The following is a 9,562-nucleotide window of genomic DNA, read 5'->3' as shown; positions in this document are numbered from 1 at the left end:
ACCCAAAAATGAAAATTAGTCCATGTTTTACTTACCCTCAAGGCATCTTGTTTGTATATGACTTTCTTCTTTCAGACGAATCCAATCGGAGTTATATTAAAAATTGTCTTTGCTCTTCCAAGCTTTACAAATGGCATGGGCGGGTGTTTTTGTTCAACAGTCCAAAAGTAGTCAAATAAAGCGCATCCATCCATATTAAAATGTGCATCACATGGCTCGTAGGTGTGAATAAAGGCCTCCTGTAGCGAATCAATGCGATTTTGTAAAAAAAAAAATCCATGTTTAAAATGATATAAACAGGTTTGTGTAACTTCCGCTAACTGTCATACACGCGTTCACGAGAGACTGCCTTTCCGGCAAATGACGTAGTACGTAGACGCAGCGCATGCGCGTGTGAGTTTCGCGAAAACCAACGTTTGTTTACAGGAGCAAAGGAAGCAAAGTTTCCTTACTTTACCAGAGGAAAACCAGTCTCTTCTTGGCTTATATCGAAATCCTCAGACATTTCTACAAATCCTTGGTTTGTGCTTCTAATTCGTCACCGGCGTTTTGCTTTGTTCTCTCTCCATCGTGCTTCCGCGTTCGCCCCTAATCACCAGCGCTTACATTACGCATACGTCCTACGTCATCCGCCGGAACGGCTTCTGTCTACGACAGTTTGCAGAAGTGAGAAAAGGGTGTTTATTTCGTTTTAAATATGGATATTTTTCTTACAAAAACACATCGTTTTGCTACAGGAGGCCTTTATTCACCCCCCAGAGCCGTGTGAGGCACATTTTAATATGGATGGATGCGCTTTATTTGACTACTTTTGGACTGTTGAACAAAAGAGCTAGGACAATTTTTAATATAACTCCAATTGGATTCGTCTGAAAGAAGAAAGTCATATACACATAGGATGCCTTGAGGGTAAGTAAAACATGGACTAATTTTCATTTTTGGGTGAACTAACTCGTTAATAGTAAATCCATTAAATGCCATAGCTCATTATTAAGCTGAAAAAAAAAATACCTTGAGGAGAATTTTCCTTAATATATACACTATTACATATTTATTATATTTTTTATTTTAGATGTTAGTGATGTCTTTATTTATGTTTGAATAAATATGTCATGAAAGCGAGTTTTTATGCAGCCACAATTTAAATTTTTATATTTCAACAATCAATTGGAGAAACATCAATGTTGATATAAAAACGTATGTACAATTTAAATAATTGTAATAATAATTACAACTCAGTTTTATTTGGTTGTTTATTAAATAAATTTGATTATTTAATTTATTGTTACATAAAGTTTATTTTCAGTTTTTGCCTACATTAAAACTTTTTTGTTTTGGTAAAAAATTGCATTTCTGTAAATTATTAATTATATCAATGTTGATATAAAAACGTATGTACAAATTAAATAATTGTAATAATAATTACAACTCAGTTTTATTTGGTTGTTTATTAAATAAATTTGATTATTTAATTTATTGTTATATAAAGTTTATTTTCAGTTTTTGCATACATTAAAACTTTTTTGTTTTTGGTAAAAAATTGCATTTCTGTAAATGATTAAGATGCTTAAAAGTTTTAAATATAAAGTAACAAACTATAAAATTTAAACTAACTAGGTGGCCTGAGTGTTTTGGTCCAGCATTCCACACATTCTTTATCTAACTACCACACCAAGTGGCAATTATCAACACAGACAGAAACATCTCAATATAGTCCTTGTCTCTGTGTGCGTGTAGTGGATACATGCAAACAGTGGATCGCACACAATACTTTCCCTCTCACGCTTACCTTGGTAGCCTATAAACGCACTGCTCACGAAAGGCTGTTTTCCTGGATGTTAAAAGTGCTTTCTGGTCACACGCAAGGAGACAGGATGCACTGTTCTGTGCGGTATGAGCTTATCAGTGTCAAAACGACCGGACTGGTGGATTCACAAGGCCTACAGAGCATTGAGCAGCATTTACAGTCCTGTTACAGCTTACATACAATCCCATAATGCCTTTTAGCATTAGATAAATTCAGCAGAAAATCAAAGAATCAACTCTGCTCATGCAGAAATAATCAGTTGATCATTTCATTTTGTGAGTCAGGAATCAAATCAATCTGAATAAAATTTTAGCAATTGTTTATGACATCTGGCCCTGTGACAAGTCTTTAAATGTATCCTTCAATTGAGAAAAATGCTTGAATGGTTTACCAAACTGTTACTATGACAGAGTACTATTTTAAAAAATGACTAACAAACTGCCAGCGCTTCATTTATTAACATTTTCGTTGTGAGTAACTTAACGATTGGCCTGTTGTAATCTGAGAGATCTTAAGACAGAGTGGGTGGCAACAGGGCTGCGGTTTTTGGAGGAACAAGCATTTCAAACCCCAAAGCTCTTTGGTTTTCATCTGACATGTTACTCAGTAGACAAATAATCCTGTAAAGTACGCAAGACGGTCAAAAAAAAAAAGATCATTGAAAAAAAGTACATGTAATGCAAACAAGGTGCATTTTTGTTTTTGTTTTTATTCTATTTTTTCCTTTTTCTAATGAAAAGGTATTATTAGGATATGATCAGATGACATATTTACACTTTTTATCATTTAAAAAAGAAATAATAAAATATAGCATAATAATCATTAAAAATTGATTAATAATAATTTAATAATAATAATTCAATATATTGTAAAAACAAACAAACAAAAAAAAACCGCTTGGCAGTTCAGTCAAATAATCAGCCAAAATGTGGAGGAAAAAAATCACTATTCACTATTCTCTGCTGCATATTGCACATTTTAGCAAATGTTTTTTTAGATATACACAATATCTGCATAGTTTTCACAAAATACATATTATATTCTGCAGCACTCGTAAGAATAGTACGTTATTCCTGACAGCTTTGGTTGGCAAAGATTTTATTCTATTATCTGTGCCTTTCCACAAAATATGAGGATGGTGCTCGTATTCACTGCACAGATGTTAAATGCTAAGAACAATTTATTTAGGTACCACTTTTGATAAAGAAAGGGAAGTGATGTTGGAACGGTTCAGAAACCACATAAAAGCCTGTTTATTCTTTCGTTACATGCAGTCAGTGTTAAATCCAGCGAGTGCTTCACATATTTTACTAAACTGAGCTCATTTATATATTTACACCAGGTGCTACACTGTCCGTCAAGCAGTCAAAGAACTGATACCCAGTAGGAAGAGGAGGATGTTCGTAACGTCACGGCGTACGTTAATTCCTAACATCTCATGCTGCGACAACCAGCACAGACCCGCCCCCCCATCATTCCCTTTCTGTGTCAGATTCCTGTCCGGGCCGTCCACCTTTGGATCTTTTAATCTCCCTCAGGGACCGACGGCTGTGGGGTCTCAGACTTCATAATCCGTTTCGTGACTGTTCCAGATACATCCCTCTAACCCTGGAGGTGACGATCCACACTCATTTCCAGCACCAGTCAGCGTGAGACGGGTTTAACGCCCTGATGTTTAACCGGGTGCAGTCACAAGCCGCAGAGGGGAATCAACATCGCTAAATGCTAAAATTAGAAATTAGATTCTTGCTTGCAGTGGTTGAAACACGCCGTATCTTGATCCGGACAATCAATTTACAATAGTCCAAACAAGGAGCAACTGAGGCCTGATAGTGACCTTGGCATTCCGGCAATGACGTAAACACGAGCCAGCTGGACTGAACTGCACTGCCTGTCAGTCAAGACTAGGGTTGGGTATCGTTTGAATTTTATCGATTCCGATTCCGATTCCAATTCTGCTTATCGATTACGATTCTTATCGATTCCTAGTTTCGATTCCAATAAGATAAAAAATCCAATATAAAAAAAATTAAGTCAAACATTTAGATGTCAAACATTTATTCTGTCTTTTTACAAAGCATTCTGTTGCAGCTGAATAACACGAGCAAAAAACAGCAGCCTACAGAACACTGCAAGAGGAATTTTGCCTATGCTTTAAAAAAAATACCACAGCAAAAACAACTAGATTAATATAAATTTCAAATATTAAAGTGTTAAAGACAAGTAAACAGTCAGTAATAAGATAGGAACAAACAAATCAATTAGCAATATCATAAATAAATACAACTGAACAAAATTCAAGTACAGAAACTGTAATTAAAAGTTTAAAAACACTGCATAGTTTTCTTTTCATAAATAAAATATAGATGAATCAATTAAAGTTATTAAATATATTCTGTCAAGATCAGTGAATTATTTTCTTTTGTTCTTTGATTAACATTAATAACAGGCAGCGCGTTTATTAAGCTGCTGTCTCTTTAACACCGAAAGCACGCAGATCGAAAAATACTGTACATGTGTGTTTTCTTTCTCATCTGTTTACGTTCACGTAAGACTAAAATGGCTGTGTTTATGATGATATACTGACGTAGTTTTCTGCATATTGGTCTTCGTGTGCGCTGCACGCAAACAGGGCGCAAGTTCTTTCCGTTCCTGCACTTAAATCGTTTTTAATCACATTAAAATGCGAACGCAGGAATCGTTAAGCAGAATCGAAATGCACGCGTCTTATCGAATACCCGGTTCTTGGAAATTTGGAACCGGTTCTAAAATGGAACCGGTTTTCGATACCCAACCCTAGTCAAGACTAAACTGAATCAAAACAAATTGCTGAATTTACTGCCTCAAGGAAAAAAGTTGCAGTCTGAATTTAATGTGATGAGATAAAAGCACATGTGCCACGAAATAATGGCAAGAATACACAAGCTAAACTCAGTAACATACAGCTCAACCAGTGTAATCTGATTAAAACAACATAAAAAAAATTGTTTATACATCTGTATGTTTATACATGTATTTTTTTTAAACATGTCTGTCTTTTATGTTTATTTATATATTATCAACATGTATTGACAGGTTTTAGGATGGATATACATGTACATGACACAAATATAAAAAAAATGCATATACATAAACATGCATATTTGTATGGCAAGATATATATGTTCATATGAAATTGTTCCGATTTCTAATAGTTTTCATATATATCTATTTCATATGATAATATATTTCATATATGGATATTTAATATATATACATATATTACATTTGTGTATGGGATAGGCATACTCTCTTTTTTCTAGAAGTCATTCTTTCTAAATCTTTCAAAAAATCGAGTTGTTGCATTTTGAGAAAATGCTATAGATTAAAGATTGTAACGTTTATTAATGACAGGTTGATCGCTTCTCAACACAGACGTTTTATCTTTAAACCACATCTTATCAAATTATAGAAGATTATCGTTCATTTAAACAGATGAAAAACAGTTGATTACTGGTTGAAAGTTCAACGCTCTGGTGACGTACTTCATAGATCCAGATGTGTGCTGTAAGCATTGCGCTCTGTAAAACTCTTCCCATTAGTAGACAATTGAGAAGGACAGCAGGTATTACAACAAGCTTACTTATCTGTTACTGTTATCTGTAACAGTTACTGTTACTGTTATCTGTTATCTGTAACAGTTACTGTTACTGTCACTGTTATCTGTAACAGTTACTGTTATCTGTTCAAAATAAATGTGTATTTGTTTTGTTTCTCTCAATCGCTAAAACAGGGTTATTAGTTTGTGTCCTTCATGGATTCAGCATGTTTTGTTTTGTCTGTGGGAACTATGAAACGGAAATACTATGGGTTGTAGTCTTTTTTATTACCTCTGTAAGACTGGGTTTGTTGAATTTACTCAGAGTTTACAGCAAATGGCTTTGTGCTTTTAGGGGGTCGTCATTAATTTGCCTTTTGCTCAACACAACAGACATGAGTAAACCAACTTGAGGAGTCCAAAGAGATCCAATGACGTTTGTGCTAAAAGACTATCCTCATTATATGTTCAGTATAGTGCTCTCAAATGTGTCATATAAATCAGTGTTTATCAGTAGCCTGTTTAAAAATGTTGTAAGGATTGAGACTAAATGCAAAGAGTTCTGTAACGAGAGCGAGTTAATGAGAGAGATATGCTATAGGTATGCAGTAGGGGAGCGTTTAATCAGAACAGCATTGCTAAAATCCTTGTTGATATTGAGCCAAAAATCCATTTAAATGTGTTTTAATAGCAATGACTGGCTTCAATGAGCAATTACTGTGATTAGAGCCTGCTGTCTCTCTGTGGATTGTCTTAAAGGTTCTTAAATGAGCCTGGAATGATCCTTAATGGTCTTAAGTTAGAGTTGGTAATGCAAACAAACTCCCAGTATTAGACAAAAAGGGAATAAAAGATGTTTATTAAAATAATATAATAAAACTAAAACATATTTTCTCCAAAAATAAAAATAAATAAATAAATAAAGATTGATGAACATTTCAACTGATGAACATTTGACAGTGTGTTCAAGTTCAAGTTCAAGTTCATTTTATTTGTATAGCACATTTACAACAGCCACCAGGCTGACCAAAGTGCTTTACAGAAGAGCAAGATTATACAAAAACAAATAGGTTTTTAGCAATGACTTAAAAACAGACAGAGAAGGGGCCATTCTAATCTCTAAAGGCAGGGTATTCCAAAGTCGTGGCCCTGCCACCGCAAAAGCACGCTCCCCTCTATGCTTGAGCCTAACGTGAGGGACTATCGACAAAGCCTGGTCACAGGATCGTAGGCTTCTAGACACAGTGTAGAGATGAGGTAGTTCAGAGAGGTAGACAGGAGCTAGGTTATGTAGGGATTTATATACAAAGAGGAGAATTTTAAAGTCTATTCTCTGACAAGCCAGTGTAGAGATCTAAGAATTGGAGTGATGTGTTCATGTTTATGACACTTTAAAAGAAGTGTGTGGCTCTAAAATGTATGGCCTAAAAATTGGGAATTAATTCCAATCTCAATACTATTATAGTTTTTATTGATATTTTGAATTTATTTTTATTTTTTTTTTTTTTTTTAGATTTACATTTTGAGTTAAAGTGTTAGCAATTTTGATGATTTTTGTTATTTTTAATGTATGTCTATATAATTTATATAGTCATTTTTTAATTCGTTTTTTTGTTTAGTTATTTTAATACGTAAAGCTAAACTAAATAAAAATTAGAAATGTTGCCTTTTCAGGTAACTTAACATTGTTAACATTGATTTTATTTATGGTTTTAGTCTTAGTTTTAGTTAACTATAACAACCCTGTCCCAATCTCATGATATTCAAGAATGCAATTTGCTCTTCCAGGTTGATATGTTAAAAAATGTCAAACATCAGGTCCCAACTATACATATATATATATACGGTTTTCCAGATGTTGTGCATAGCTCTCACTGTGCATTGGTGAACACTCTTAACCACAAAATTTCTGTGGTATGCAGTCAGCCAATATCTTTGAGTATTTGCGGTCCCAGAATCCCCCGACTGTAAGGTTTAGCTCTTAAGTGTGTATGAATGTTTGGCAGCAAACCCTGTGGTAAACCACCGCATAAAATACATTAATTATTACATTTAACCTTGTGATACCTGCTGTTTGGTATTGCAGAAGTTATTTGTTTTAACCCTTGTGTGTGTGTGGGAGGTGTTTTGACCTCATATAAGGTGAATTAGAGTCATCTATTCCTCTCTGTGGACATCAGATGAGCTGTGGAGGATAATACTCTGTCAACAGGTGGAGGAAAACAGAAAACGATCCCATCCTGTGTGGTAGAATAATTGTCCAGTATATTTAGTAACTTTGCTATGCTGACAGATTGTCAGCTGTTGTCTGTCTAAGATTTATTCTGACTGTTTTTTGGACACTCCGTTCAAGATATTTTAAGCCTATCGAAGGCATGTGAAATGTATGAAAGTTCTTATTTCTTGTTCATCATGGACATAATAATGGCTAATTTTCGAACTTGCACTATTAGTCAAAGATTTGGATATTTGATTGAATCTTCAGTAATCTTGAAAATGACCTTTTCTTCTGATCTCATGGCATAAATACTTTTGTAGACATATAAATTGTGCCTACACATACATTTCTTTAAGATCTTAATATATACACTGATACAAAAATACTGACTGAAAATAATGACAACTTGCAGTTTAGTAAGTGAGTCAGATGTTGATTCGCTAACCGATATGATTTAGTTCAGTTAAAACTGCAGTCTGTAACTTTTTTGGTTAAAAATGATCCAAAATCAATTTTTGGGAAAGTACAAAACCAACCAGTATTCAACACTATCTCCTTACCTAAGCCCGATTCCCAACAGTAAGCTTGTAACAATGTTTTCTAATTTGAGTGGTACTGGTAGGTTTTCGTGGGAAATAAAAGCACGCCGATGTTCGTCTTTGCGTTATTCATTACGTCGCGTCTGTAAACATAAAGAAGGAGTCCTGGCTAGGCTAAATCGCATGTGAGGATGCAGCGGGTGGTGGATCATTAATAGCCCTTCTCTCAGCAGCTGGAATAATTAAACTTATCATTTTGATGGCGGAGGTCCATACGACAATTATCTGACAGCTGGAGATTCAGAGTTAGAGCTAGAGTAGTCTACAGGTAACGCTAATACACACTATATACACGTAGTCACGCAATGCTGATGTTGTTAACATTAACATTTTGAGAACAAAGTATAAAAACAATAATAATTTGCATGGTGTGATGTGATATGAGCTAAGCAATCGTTAGATTTAATCACCATTGGTAGCGCAATGCATTGTAATACTTTTTTTCCCTCAGTTGGTCATAACAAAAGTGGCAGATATGTTACTTACTTGTTCAGATGACATTTTCCGGTGAAAATTCTTATTTGGATAGATTTCGATACTTTCAAGATGTAGAATCTGTGATTCCGAAGTACAGTGAATATCCACACTGGTGCGGTGAGTGACAGCCACACATACTCCTCAAAACATTAGATTCATCTGCGCTGAGGGGCCGTGTCCATGCACAACCCACGTAAAGATGAAAATTCCACAAATAACTGCAATTGCAGGTTTCAAACAGAGATGGCAACAAAGAGGCAAAACTTATGGAAAATAATGTTATTTTTAGCAACATCATATGACCCCTTTAAAGATTCAAATGATTCAAACCAGTAGCTTGTCCTTATGGACTAATTATTAGCAAACAATAGTCTTGAGGTGCGTCCCAAATCGCGTACTTATGCACTATTCTATGACGTTCTGTAGTATAAATAGTGTGGGTAGTGCGTTCACACTGAAAATTCCAAAAAGAAAAAGTGCACTTTAAATACCCGGATGATGCACTTAAATAACCAAAAAAATTAAGTGTGGAATGTTGGACACTTCATGCACTCAATTGTCGCAGCTTTAATTATGTACCGAAGGGGGAGGGACTATCAGACTCCGATTATGAATGACAAAATAACCTTATATAATTTATACTATACATGGTTGAGTACATAGTGCATAAGTAGTGCACATAGTGTATGAGTGCATAGTGTATAGTGCATCATTTGGGACGCAGCTTTTATGTTTTTACATCATTAAAGGGGTCATATGATGCGATTTCAAGTTTTCCTTTCTCTTTGGAGTGTTACAAGCTCTTGGTGCATAAAGAAGATCTGTAAAGTTGCAAAGACTAAAGTCTCAAATCCAAAGAGATATTCTTTATAAAAGTTAAGAGT

This window comes from Sinocyclocheilus rhinocerous, unplaced genomic scaffold (assembly GCF_001515625.1).
Source record: "Sinocyclocheilus rhinocerous isolate Xijiao unplaced genomic scaffold, SAMN03320098_v1.1 scaffold474, whole genome shotgun sequence".
NCBI lineage: Eukaryota > Metazoa > Chordata > Actinopteri > Cypriniformes > Cyprinidae > Sinocyclocheilus > Sinocyclocheilus rhinocerous.
This window is presented reverse-complemented; position numbering follows the sequence as displayed.